Source organism: Scyliorhinus torazame, chromosome 4 (genome assembly GCF_047496885.1).
Source record: "Scyliorhinus torazame isolate Kashiwa2021f chromosome 4, sScyTor2.1, whole genome shotgun sequence".
NCBI classification, from domain to species: domain Eukaryota; kingdom Metazoa; phylum Chordata; class Chondrichthyes; order Carcharhiniformes; family Scyliorhinidae; genus Scyliorhinus; species Scyliorhinus torazame.
Window position 1 is genome coordinate 215,081,316 of NC_092710.1, and position 13,925 is coordinate 215,095,240.

Consider the following 13,925-nt stretch of genomic DNA (forward strand, 5'->3'; position numbering starts at 1 on the left):
ATTCTAATGGCCCATTTCCCCAGAACAAAAGACCTGTACTCAGGTAACAGATACAGAGACAGACTCATTGGCGCCACTCCCTTTGCTCATGGAGCGCAAAAAGCCAAGGTCAATGACCGCTCAGGACACGCCCCGCCATCAAGGCACCCGCCCCTTTATTGGCCAAAATCGAAGGAAGTAATCGAAGCCTGCCGAATTATTGGGTCCAAAGCTAAGGACCGCCCAAAGAGCGCGGACCCCAGAAGGATAAAGAGAGACACTGCCATGTGTTCAGTCTCTCTTGGCCCCGCCGCCCGGTCTCTCTTGGCCCCGACCTACGACTAAACCCAAGTGCAGCATCACAACCAGAAGACAAGTTCAAGACCAACAATCGCTACCAGACGGATGAGCCCAGCAGAAACCCAGCCATGCAAGATCCGAACAAAGGCCTTGTTCCTCTGCATAAAGCCGGTGCCTGAAGTTAAATACAGGTTGTTGTAGTGTTAGGTGTAATTTAGCTTGCAGTGTTTTATGCTGCATGTCGAAGTAATTCTTGTGTGTAAATAAACTATCATTGAACTTGAACTAACTAACTGGTTGTTTGGTCTTTGATCGATATCCGATAAAACTTTGTGGTGGAATCATTTGATACCTGGCGATTCTGAAAAGCAGTATCATTAATAACTGTCATATCAGTATCCAGATAAAAAGAGCAACATTATTGACGTCTCCGGTGCGAATTGGCAACAAGTGTTAGGTACCCTGGTTTAATTCCCGGCTAGAATCACGGTTTGTGCGGAGTCTGCCCATTCTCCCCGTGACTGCGTGGGTTTCCTCCGGGTGCTCCAGTTTCCTCCTACAAGTACCGAAAGAAGTGCTGTTTGGTGATTTGGACATTCTGAATTCTCCCTCAGTGTACCCAAATAGGTGTCATTGTGTGGCAACTAGGCGATTTTCACAGTAACTTCATTGCAGTGTTAATGTAAGCCTACTTGTGACACTAATAATAAAGAAAGAAGATTAGAGTTGAGTAGGGTAGGAGATGAGCGATTCGAGGAGGCCTTTGTGACAATAGGATACAGCAGAGTGAATGAAAAGTCAAGAACAGGATGAGCAATAGTTGAACAAGGCGGTACAAAATTAAAAGTGGAATCTATTTGACGGGTAACGAGAACGACAATGATGAGGGGAGAATAAAAAATTGACGTTTAAAGGGATTTAAAGATGACAATAACATTTTTTTAAATCACATACACAGTTTAGGTGGTTTCCATGAACTAAAAGACAAAACCTCTTTTGAAGAAGAGATGAACTGGACATGAATGAAGATCTGAAAGCTAACAACACAGTTGTTTAAATTTGGGACATTTCTGCGATGTGAAAAGGCAATGTCATTTAGCCAGTTACCTCAGCAAGTTATCTCAGCAAGAACAAGCAATTAAAATGTTACTGCCTGGAATCAAATGGAAATATTTGATTTCTTTTTTTTTTTTTGCAGCAAAGTGGAAAGATTAATTTTTAAAAAAAATGTATTTTATTACAAACGTGTATCATAGCACAGTTTTAAAAAATGATTTCAGTTTTAAACATGAAGATATTATATTGGACTGCAGGATTTATCCGGTGCTCATGATTGAGATAGGATTAGGTAATTGAGTGTAGACGATAGAGACATGAAATGGGATTTGAAATATTTGGTGCAATTCAATGGAATATTTCAATCTGGCATTGATATGAAGGGGAAAGTCTAGAGGAGGCTAGTAAATTGATAAACTTTCTCTTGGTTATGCTGTGTCCTTGTCTATGCTTTTACTTAAGGGAACAACATTTTGATACCCTGGCCACCACCCAAGGCATCTAGACCATACGTGGAGCGATGAGCAACAACTTTGAGATCTTTTGATAAGATCACAAAAGGTTCAAGAATGTATGGTACATTTGGGGCACTGCACAAGTGTGCAGATGAGTTGCGTGTGAAGTAACTCTAGTCAGGAATCCAGTTCAAAATTGACCCTTTCAAGGGTTTGAAACTCCTTGCCATTATGCATTAAAGAGCAGGTCCCATGCATGCACACTACTTGACAAACAGCATGGCAGGAAACGGTCAATAGGGCCAATAGAGTGAAACAACACCATTAAGTGATCAAGGCACTGACACATACTCCATAGTGAAACTGACTTTAAAATAATTGGGATCGAATCAAACACACTTATACCTGTCAAAATGAGCACATTTGAAGGGACAGGGTAAATTATTTGGAACGAGTAAGGGCCTAGTAGCAAGTAAACCTGATGAGGAGCAGCCACAAAGATGGATACAGATGATTGGATATCTGGAGAAATTTTAAGTCCATGCATGAAGATATTAATGATATTGAGTGAGATGATCTGCAAGTAGGGAGTCTCAGAGAGAAAGGGGTACCAATCTAATTATTCAGAGATCAGATTCAAGTTACAAGAGGTTATGGAATAAACTGGAATTTAACACAAGTTACCTGGAACCTAAAACAAAAACAAAGAACTGAATTATCTCCCTGCATAGATCACCCCACTCAAGGGCTCAAGAAAGAAAGTGACCAATAATAATAATGAGTTAAAGGGTTAAAGAATAAGATCTCACCCTGTGGAAACTAGAACCTTATTTATACCTGACTCAAGTTGAAATGACATCCACAAAGGAAGCAAAAATGAAATTAATAACTTAATCCAAAATCTGCTAGCGGGTGTTTGTTCAGGCATTGAGGATTTAAGAGTTGGGATTATTCCCCAACATTTATTAGTCTCTTTGTACAAATAAAATTTTCTTAACGTCCACCGAGACAGACATGAAATGGTAAACCATTTCGACCAGGTGGGGGACAGAGAAAGGGGGCTGAGTTTATCGAGCCATAACTAAAGGACCCATAAGGAGGACCTGACATATGCAAGCACTGCAAAATGCTGCCCAGAATTGACATCACCCCAGGGCAGGTGGTTCAATAAATCATGCAGAGATTGCTTAAGATTATGTCAGGTACTCCAAAAGGACAATTACAGGTGAACCTAGCTGCCCAGACCCACCAAACTGAAACAATTAACCAAAGCCCCTCCTAAGGTTGTGCCTCTCAAGACTTCCAGACTTAGAACATAGAACATTATAGCGCAGCACAGGCCCTTCGGCCCTCGATGTTGCACCGACCTGTGAAACCACTCTAAAGCCCATCTACACTATTCCCTTATCGTCCATATGTCTATCCAATGACCATTTGAATGCCCTTAGTGTTGGCGAGTCCACTACTGTTGCAGGCAGGGCATTCCACGCCCTTACTACTCTCTGAGTAAAGAACCTACCTCTGACATCTGTCTTGTATCTATCTCCCCTCAACTTAAAGCTATGTCCCCTCGTGCTAGACATCACCATCCGAGGAAAAAGGCTCACTGTCCACCCTACCCAATCCTCTGATCATCTTGCATGCCTCAATTAAGTCACCTCTTAACCTTCTTTTCTCTAACGAAAACAGCCTCAAGTCCCTCAGCCTTTCCTCATAAGATCTTCCCTCCACACCAGGCAACATTCTCGTAAATCTCCTCTGCACCCTTTCCAATGCTTCCACATCCTTCCTATAATGCGGCGACCAGAATTGCACGCAAAGTCCAAATGCGTCCGCACCAGAGTTTTGTACAGCTGCAACATGACCTCATGGCTCCGAAACTCAATCCCTCTACCCAAAAAAGCTAACACACCGTACGCCTTCTTAACAACCCTCTCAACCTGCGTGGCAACTTTCAGGGAGCTATGTACATGGACACCGAGGTCTCTCTGCTCATACACACGGCCAAGAATCTTACCATTAGCCCAGTACTCTGTCTTCCTGTTATTCCTTCCAAAATGAATCACCTCACACTTTTCTGCATTAAATTCCATTTGCCACCTCTCAGCCCAGCACTGCAGCTTATCTATGTCCCTCTGTAACTTGTAACATCCTTCCGCACTGTCCACAACTCCACCGACTTTAGTGTCATCTGCAAATTTACTCACCCATCCTTCTTCGCCCTCCTCCAGGTCATTTATAAGTGGCCCCAAAACAGATCCTTGTGGTACACCACTAGTAACTGGACTCCAGTCTGAACATTTCCCATCAACCACCACCCTTTGTCTTCTTCCAGCTAGCCAATTTCTGATCCAAACTGCTAAATCACCCTGAATCCCATGCCTCCGTATTTTCTGCAGTAGCCTATCCTGGGGAACCTTATCAAACGCTTTACTGAAATCCATATACACATCAACTGCTTTACCCTCATCCACCTGTTTGGTCACCTTCTCAAAGAATTCAATAAGGTTTGTGAGGCATGACCTACCCTTCACAAAACCGTGTTGACTATCTCTAATCAAATTATTCCTTTCCAGATGATTATACATCCTATCTCTTATAAACCTTTCCAAGATTTTGCCCACAACAGAAGTAAGGCTCACTGGTCTATAGTTACCGGGGTTGTCTCTACTCCCCTTCTTGAACAAGGGGACAACATTTGCTATCCTCCAGTCTTCTGGCACGATTCCTGTAGACAAAGATGACTTAAAGATCAACGCCAAAGGCTCAGCAATCTCCTCCCTAGCTTCCCAGAAAATCCTAGGATAAATCCCATCCGGCCCAGGGGACTTATCTATTTTCACACTTTCCAGAATTGCCAACACCTCCTCCTTATGAACCTCAAGCCCTTCTAGTCTAGTAGCCTGAATCTCAGTATTCTCCTTGACAACATTGTCTTTTTCCTGCATGAATACTGACGAAAAATATTCATTTAGCCCCTCTCCGATCTCCTCGGACTCCAAGCACAACTTCCCACTACTGTCCTTGACTGGCCCTACTCTTACCCTAGTCATTCTTTTATTCCAGACCTATCTATAGAAAGCTTTAGGGTTATCCTTGATCCTACCTGCCAAAGACTTCTCATGGCCTCTCCTGGCTCTTCTTAGCTCTCTCTTTAGGTCCTTCCTAGCTAACTTGTAACTTTCGACTTCTCTTGCTTAATAAGCACACTTCCTATATTTAAAGGAATGTAACAGTATATCGGATTGCCCCGTTCTAGTGTTGAAGGCTGTTTCTGAACAAAGGGACCATCAAAGGCATCTGTGCTCGTGTCCCTTTTGTTAGTTTCCGCTTGCTCTTTCCGAGGGATTCATATTTTTAACTTTGATAAGAATCAAAGGGAGGACTGTGTGGAAATACTGAAACTGGGAACTACCTTCAGAGTGACACATCAGCTTTTCAGAATCCAAACCACAATGTGACCATGTAACAATGTAAGCGCAGCCAGTAATTTAGATACAAGTGTAAATGCATGGTATAAAATGCTGGAATAAAATGCTGCGATGGAGTGCCAATTAGGAGTCACAACTGAGATTAATAAGCCAATGGGAGACAAAGAAGGGCTGTTACCAAAAATGTGCATAAGAAAGCTTGACCCTTTGTGTGCGTGGTTCGTTTCTTTGCTCTCTTTCTTTTGCTCCTTTGTGCTTTATATCTGAATTTGTACTAAGTTTTGCAATAACTACCACCGGACTTATTTCGAAAATAAGAGATCCTACATCAACCCTCCCTCTTTTTTTAGGAACGTTTGATGTGCCAATAAGACAGTGCTGAGGCTATAGGGAGGCTTTCTCCTGGAATCAAGACCTGGGGGGTGGAAGTCTTGCCTATTGAGAATTTCCAGCCAATCAGAGGTCGGCAGCTCATCTGCTCAGCGGTGCAACAGGAGAGGCCGTGGCTGCTGCCAGCAGGACAGGCACTGCAGACCAGGTTCACAATGGGTTGCATGTGGGGAAGGAGGATTTGGGGGGGTGGGGGGGGGGGGGGGGGGGGGGGGGGGGAAGAGATTTGCGGGGCGGGGGTCATGGGGAAAGAAATGCAGGAGGATCAGCAGTTAGGATGGGGGTGGCTCTTAATGGGCAACCCTCCTTTCTCGATGTCATGCCTCTCCACCAGGAACTGAATGCCTTTGATCAAGGTACCCCTTTCCCAGGAGGTAACATGCTGGCCTTGCAATTTTAACTGCTGTGCATGCCATGCCACATGGCAACAGGCCCATCGGCAGATGAGTTAATACCAGCGGCATGAGGTACTTACGTGTTTATTAATTGGTCAAGAGGCAGGAAGATTGACCATGGGCCTTCCCTCCCAAAACGTAATTCTGGCAGAGGCAGAAAGGTGGTACGGTTCATGCATGCTACCATTCTGCCTAATTAAATGCCCTTCTCATCTCCAAGCTTGCAACCAGAAAAAGCACACAGCTCCACTAGGTAATGCCACTACGGTGAGGGTACGATTGCAGCCTTTCAAGTTGAAATATAGATACAATCATTTACAATGGAAAGAGCCAACTTGAAGTATGCACAGATGTAAAGGCTATTGATGTATTAATATTGATAATTGCATTTGTTAAACTGCAGATATGCTTTGAAGCATAAATATCCTCATTAACAGTATAAATTTGGATCAGATGTGAGTATTCACTCTGCTGTATTTTACAAAAGGATCAGGCATGAATGTTGGGTGCAAAGGAAAGAGATTAATTGGAACAGATTACAAGAATAATATAGAATGCAGTGCTGAGGCCTGAAAAGCAAGAGGGGTTTTATATCCAAAATTAGATTTGTTTATATGAATACCAAGGCATGATTTTTTTGTTTAGATGGAGAGCTTTTCCATCGTTGCAAAAATGGTGCCAGAGACCCATATCTGGAAGTCCTGCCCCTCGAACTTATCCGCACCATTTTCACAAGGGAGGAGGGGCTATGAGGAATGGGGAATAGGCAGATTACACTTTTCACCCCCATGATTCATGGGGCAGCTGTGCCTGTTAAGTACAGCTGCCTTTTGTCCAGTTTTGGCTAATTGGCTGTCAGAAATACAACTTGTGCACTTCAGACCTGTCAATGACAATCAGACCTGCCAAAGTTAGCAACTAACTAGGAGAGTAACGGTGCCCTTTGAGAGTTATAATGTATCCTTTGGGAGAGATAATGTGCCCTTTGGGATTATTAAAAGTAGACATGAATGCATTTAAAAGTGCATGAACTCAGTGGAAATGTCAAGCTCATTGGAGCGGTCAAGGACACTGTCAAAGCTCAATTAACTGTCAAGTTGTCAAGGATTTCAAACCTCCTGACCGTCACATTTTGAAAAACTTGTCAAGCATGTTTTTAAAATCTGCTTGCTCTTTCTGCTTTCTGAGACTGTCCATAGTTAACTGGGAAAATCTGCTAATGGGCAGAACTGAAGAACAGTGGATGTGTGAAGAAACATTTAACGCAATACAGGACCAGTTTATATCCCTGAGAGGGAAAAGCTCCACTTCACAGAAAAAACAGCCATGGACAACTAAAGAGAAAAGAGACAGCAGAAAACTAAAAAGGGCACAGAAGAATGCACAGATCCTACCAAATGGGAAAGATACAAAGACCAGCAAAGGGCCAAAAAGCAGCTTACAAGAGTACTAAAAGCAAGTATGAAAGGAAACTAGCAAGGGACATCAAAATCAATAAGATGTTTTATAGTTACATAAAGGGAAAATGGATGGTCAGGAGCAATTTTGGCCTGCTAAAGATTGGAAAAGTAGGGATATTGCCAATAACTATGGAGAAACGGCAAACATGTTGAATAATTACTTTGCCTCAGAATTTACAATCAAAAAGAAGGATAGCTTGCCAGAGGTCCAGAGGACATTAATAGTGGATTGGGGACAGGGACTAAATAAAATTAATGTGAAGTAAAACATTGATAATAAGGAAATTAATGGAACTAAAGAAGGATAAATCTCCAGGACCTGACGGTGTCGATTCGAGGGTCTTAAAGGAAAGGGGCACATTGTGGATGCCCTAACTATTAATCTTTCAGAGTTCCATAGATCCAGGCGTCATCCCTCTGGATTGGAAAATTGCTTATGTCACTCTGCTTTTTAAAGGGTGAAAAAGGAAAACAAGGGAATTACAGACCAGTTAGCCTAACATTTGTGGTTGGGAAATTGTTGGGAGTCTATAATCAAGGATAGGGTAACTGAACACATCAATAATTTTCAGTTAATTAGGGAGAGCCAGCATGGTGCAATGACAAAATTCATTGAATTTTTTGAAGAGGTGACTAAGGTATTGGACAGGGGAATGTCTACAGTTGTTGTTTGTATGGACTTCCAGAAGACATTTGATAAAATCCCACAAGAGAGACTGTTAACAAAGGTAGAAGCCCACGGAATTGAAGGCAAATTACTGACATGGCTGGGAAATTGGTTGAATGGTAGGTGCCAGAAAGTAGGCATAATGGGTAGGTACTCAAATTGACATCGTCCAGTAGAGGCAGAAGATAATTCTGGGAGACGTCAACTCAGTCACCACAACTGTACAGTGGGTAGCCGAAGAACCCCTCCAGTCACATACAGGAGGTAGATCTTCGTCCATTAGAGGCTGCAGAAGAGGATTCTGGGAGATGTCAACTCAGTCACCTCGACCAGCAAGTAATTGATTGACTGGTGATTGGTAAGTAATTTTTATTTTCTTTGTTCTCTTTTTCTCTTGGCATTGTAGTTGTTGTTGGAAATTAACTTAAGGATTATGTCATGGCAGGAGATCCCAGGCCCTTGTCATGTTCCTTTTGTGCGATGCGGGAATTCAGGGACCCTTCCAGTGTCCCTGGCTCCTTCACGGCAAGAAGCGAGCCCAACTGCAGCCCCTGTTAGACCACTTGACGGCTCTGGAGCTGCGGATGGATTCACTTTGGAGCATCTATGATGTTGAAGAAGTCGTGGATAGCACGTTCAGTGAATTGGTCACACGTTAAAAATTACTGAGGGAGATAGGAAATGGGTGACCACCAGAGGAAGAATAGGAAGGCAGTGCCGGGGTCCCCTGCGGTCATCTCCCTCCAAAACAGATATACCGTTTTGGATACTGTTGGGGGATATTGCTCAATAGAGGAAGGTGGCAACAGCCAGGTTCATGGCACCATGGCTGGCTCTGCTGCACAGGAGGGCAGGTAAAAGAGTGGCAGAGCTATAGTGGTAGGGGACTCAATGGTAAGCGGAATAGACAGGCATTTCTGTGAACGCAAACAAGACTCCAGGACGGTATGTTGCCTCCCTGGTGCAAGAGTCAAGGAAGCAGCTGCAGGGCATTCTGGAGGGGGAGGGTGAACAGCCAGCTGTTGTGGTGCATATTGGCACCAACGATGTAGGTAAAAAATGTGATGAGGTCCTACAAGCTGAATTTAGGGAGTTAGGAGTTAAACTAAAAAGTAGGGCCTCAAAGATAGTAATCTCAGGATTTCTACCAGTGCCACATTCTAGTCAGAGAAGGAATTTCAGGATAGACAAGATAAACATGTGGCTTGAGAGATATTGCAAGAAGGAGGGATTCAAATTTCTGGGACATCAGAACCGGTTCTGGGGGAGATGAGACCATTACCAGACAGTCAGCACCTGGGCAGGACTGGAACCAATGTCATAGGAGGAGTGTTTGCTAGTGCTGTTGGGGAAGGTTTAAACTAATGTGGCAGGGGGATGGGAACCAATGCAGGAAGTCGGAGGGAAGTAAAGTGGGGACAGAAACAAAAGGCAGTAAGGGGAAAAGTGAAAATCAAAAAGGGCCACAATACAGAGACGGTGGAGAACTCGGTGAATGGGTCCAGTAAGGCTAAGAAATAAAACACAGGGAGAGTGTACAAAAATGACCGGACCGATGGTCTGAGAAAGCAGGGCAGAGAGCAAGGGACGTCTAAATTAAACTGCATTTATTTCAATGCAAGAGGCCTGACGGGCAAGGCAGGTGAACTCGTGCACAGGTGGGTACATAGGACTGGGATATTTTAGCTATTACTGAAACATGGCTAAGGGGGTTGCAGGACTGGCAGCTCAATGTTCCAGGGTACAGATGCTTTGGGAAAGATATAACAGGAGGTAAGAAAGGAGGGGGAGTTGCATTTTTGATTTGGGAGAATATCACAGCAGTACTGAGAGGGGATATATCCGAGTGTTCGCCCACTGAGTATATATGGGTAGAACTGAAAAATGAGAAGGGAGAGATCACTTTGATAGGATTGTACTACAGGCCCCCAAATAGTCAGCGGGAAATTGAAGAGCAAACATGAAAGGAGACTATAAATAGCTGCAAGAAAATTACGGTGTTAATAGTTGGGGACTTTGACTTTCCCAACAAAGCATTAGGGGTTTGGATGGAGAGAAATTTGTTGAGTGCAATCAGGAGGAATTTCTCATTCAGTATGTGGATGGTCCGACTAGCGAGGGGGCAAAACTTGACCTCCTCGTGGGAAATAAGGAAGGGCAGGTGACAGAAGTGTTAGTGAGGGATCACTTTGTGACCATACTTCCATTAGTATTAAGATAGTTGTGGAGAATGATAGGTCTGGCCCAAAAGTTAAAAGTCTAAATTGGGGCAAGGCCAATTTTGATGGTATTAGACAGGAACTTTCAAAACTTCATTGGGGGAGTCTGTTGGCAAGCAAAGGGATGGCATGTGAGTCGAAAGCTTTCAAAATGTGTTAACCAGGGTTCAGGGTAATTACATTCCTTTTAGAGTGAAGGGCAAGACTGGTAGAAGTAAGGAACCCTGGATGACTCGGGATATTGAGGCCCTGGTCAAAAAGGAGGCATATGACATGCATCGGCAGCTGGGATCAAGTGGATCCCTTGAAGCGTATAGAGGTTGTTGGAGTAGAGTTAAGAGAGAAATGAGGAGGACAAAAAGGGGACACGAGATAGCTTTAGCAGATAAGCAAAGGAGAATCCAAAGCGCGTCTACAAATACATAATGGGCAAAAGAGAAACGAGGGAGAGAGTAGGGCCACATAATGATCTGCAAGGTCATCTCTATGCAGATTCACAACAGATGAGGGAGATCTTAAATGAATATTTCTCATCTGTATTTTCTGTTGAGAAAGGAATGGATGTTAGGGAAGTTGGGGAAATAAATAGTGATGTCTTGAGAAGTGTGCATATTACAGAGAAGGTGGTGCTGGAAGTCTTAAAGCATATCAAGGTAGATAAATCCCCGGGATCTGATTAAATGTATCCCAGGGCATTGTGGGAGGCTAGGGAGGAAATTGCGGGTCCCCTAGCAGAGATATTTGAAACGTCCACAACCACAGGTGAGGTGGCTGAATATTGATGGGTAGCAAATGCTGTGTTGTTATTTAAGAAGAGCCGCAGGGAAAACCTGGGAACTACATACCGGTGAGACTAACGTCTGTGGTGAGTAAGTTGTTAGAAGGTATTCTGAGACAGGATCTACAGGCATTTAGAGAGGCAAGGGCTGATTAGAGACAGTCAGTATGGCTTTCTGAGCGGAAAATCATGTCTCATGAATTTGAGTTTTTTGAATGGGTAACCAAGAATGTAGATGAGGGCAGTGCAGTCAACATTGTCTACATGGACTTTAGCAAGGCCTTTGACAAGGTACCACATGGTAGGTTGTTGCAAAGGTTAAATTTCACAGGATCCAGGGTAAAGTAGCCAATTGGATACAAAATTGGCTTGACGACAGAAGACAAAGGGTGGTTATGGAAGGTTGTTTTTCAAACTGGAGGCCTGTGACCAGCGGTGTGCCTCAGGGATCAGTGCTGGGTCCGCTGTTATTTGTTATTTCTATTAATGATTTGGATGAGAATTTAGGAGGCATGGTTAGTAAGTTTGCAGATGACACCAAGATTGGTGGCATAGTGGACAATGAAGAAGGTTATCTAGGATTGCAATGGGATCTTGATCAATTGGGCCTTTGAATGGCAGATGGAGTTTAATTTAGATAAATGTGAGGTGATGCATTTTGGTAGATCGAATCGGAGCAGGACGTATTCAGTTAATGGTAGGGTGCTGGGGAGAGTTTATAGAAGAAAGAGATCTAGTACAGGTTCACTGTTCCTTGAAAGTGGAGTCACAGGTGGACAGGGTGGTGAAGAAGGCATTCGTCATGCTTGGTTTCACTGCTCAGAACACCGAATACAGGAGTTGGGACGTCTTGCTGAAATTATACAAGACATTAATAAGGCCACACATGGAAAACTGTACAGTTCTGGCCACCCTACTAAAGAAAGGATATTATTAAACTAGAAAGGGTGCAGAAAAGATTTACTAGGATGCTATCGGGACTTGATGGTTTGAGTTACAAGGAGAGGCTGGATAGGTTGGGACTTTTTTCCCTGGAGCGTAGGTGATCTTATAGTGGTCTATTAAATAATGAGGGGCATAGATAAGGTAGATAGTCAACATCTTTTCCCAAAGGTAGAGGAGTCTAGAACTAGAGGGCAGAGGTTTAAGGTGCGAGGGAAGAGATACAAAAGGTCCAGAGGGGCAATGTTTTCACACACAGGGTGGTGAATGTCTGGAACGAGCTGCCAGAGGCAGTAGTGGAGGCAGGTACAATGTTGTCTTTTAAAAAGCATTTTGACAGTTATATTGGAAAGCTGGGTATCGAGGGATATGGGCCAAATGAGGGAAATTGGGACTAGCTTAGTGGTAAAAACTGGGTATTATGGACAAGTTGGGCTGAAGGGCCTGTTTTCATGCTTTAAACCTCTGATTCCAGTGGTGCCCTACAGGGATCTTTGTTCAGGCCTCAATTGTTCATTAGCAACTTGGATAATGGCACAGAAAGTCACAGATGCAAATTTGCTGATGGCACAAAGTTGGTGGAATTGTAGACGGTGTAGATGACAGCATAAAATTACAAAGGGACATTGATACACTAGGTGAATGAGCAAAACTATGGCAGATGGATTTCAATGTAAGCAAGCAGGATTTTATTCATTTTGAACCAAAAAAGGATACATAGAACATAGAATACTTACAGTGCAGGAGGACGACATTTGGCCCATCGATGCTGCACCGATCCTCCAAAAAAAAAAAAAAAAGCACCTTGCCTTAGCCCATTCCCCCACTCTATCCCTGTAACCCCACCTAACCGGCACACCCTTGAACACTAAAGGGCAATTTAATGTGCCCAATCCACCTACCCTGCACATCTTTGGGTTGTGGATGCGAAACCCACGCAAACACGGGGAGAATGTGCAACGGGATCGAAACAGGGACCTCGGCGCCGTGAGGCAGCAGTGCTAACCACTGTGCCTCCGTGCTGCCCTCAATCCACCTAACCTGTACATCCGGACAATGGGAGAAACTGGAGCACCCGGAGGAAACCCACGTAGACATGGGGAGAACGTGCAAACTCCACACAGACAAGTCACCCAAGGCTGGAATTGAACTCCGATCCTGGCGCTATGAGGCAGTAATGCTAACCATTATGCCACCATGCCGCCCTAGATCGGAGCACAGTGGTTAGCACAGTTTCTTCACAGCGCCAGAGTCCCAGGTTTGATTCCCGCCTGGGTCACTGTCTGTGTGGAGTCTGCACGATCTCCCCGTGTCTGTGTGGGTTTCCTCCAGGTGCTCCGGTTGCCTCCCACAAGTCCCGAAGACGTGCTTGTTAGGTAAATTGGACAATCTGAATTCTCCCTCTGTGTACCTGAACAGGCGTTGGGAGTGTGGCGACCAGGGGATTTTCAGAGTAACTTCATTGCAGTGTTAATGTAAGCCTACGTGTGACAGTAGTTTTTTATTTATTTAATAAATTTAGAGCACCCAATTCATTTTTTCCGATTAAGGGGCAATTTAGCGTGGCCAATCCACCTACCATGCACATCTTTGGGTTGTGGGGATGAAACCCACGCAAACACGGGGAGAATGTGCAAACTCCACATGGACAGTGACGTAGAGCCAGGATCGAACCTGGGGCCTCAGCACCGTGAGGCAGCAGTGCTAACCACTGCACCATCATGCTGCCCATACTTGTGACAATAATAAAGATTAATCAGGGTACTTTTTAGATGGTATGAAGTTAAATTGTGTGGATGTCGAAAGAGACCTGGGGTTTCAGATGCATAGATCTTTAAAATGCTATGAAATTG

At 44.0% G+C, this 13,925-nt stretch overlaps 1 protein-coding gene across 4 annotated transcripts in view; it reads right to left on the reverse strand.

Annotated features, from left to right (window-relative positions):
• Positions 1-13,925, reverse strand: part of tpd52l1 (tpd52 like 1) — a 69,005-nt gene that overhangs the window by 45,983 nt on the left and 9,097 nt on the right. The window lies entirely within an intron of this gene.